We start from the raw sequence: 581 nt of genomic DNA, 5'->3' as shown, positions 1-581 counted from the left end.
CTACATTGAGATAAACATATGTAATAGTGTGAAAGGCACTATATCTATGTATATCCAAATGTTTCTCCCCCTGCATTGTAACCCTCCTTCGCACTCACGCTCTCTTTCTCCCACCACATTGCCCGGCTCGTCTCCCCCTTCCCTTTCCTGCCGTCATTTCCCAGCAAGGATTGCTCCCCCTAGCGGCAGGGACCACACTGCGCTCGTACTTGGCAGACAAATTGAACTGCGACCCCATGCGTATCACCAAGAAGTTCTCGGGCGGTGCGTGACATTTGGTTGCATGGCGTCTCTCCTTTCTCCTGTCTTCTTGCGTCCTTTTCGATGCGCCGCGGATGATGGTGGAGGCGAGCGGTGGCACTCCTCTTCTTCCCCTCCCTCTTTCCCTCCCTCTCTCCCCGCCTTGCCCTTGTCGCCTCTCCTCCCCCTTCTTCACCCTCCTGTGACAAACAGGTATCCACAAGGCGATAGCCAAGCTCACCCCCCCCCCTCCGGCCTCTCCTTCCCTCCCTCCATCTCTGTCCGCAGTGGGCTCGATCGGCAAATGCATCTTCCATCCCTGCATGCCACCGCAACCACTG

This window comes from Nannochloropsis gaditana (assembly GCF_000240725.1).
Source record: "Nannochloropsis gaditana CCMP526 unplaced genomic scaffold scaffold066, whole genome shotgun sequence".
NCBI classification, from domain to species: domain Eukaryota; class Eustigmatophyceae; order Eustigmatales; family Monodopsidaceae; genus Microchloropsis; species Microchloropsis gaditana.
This window is presented reverse-complemented; position numbering follows the sequence as displayed.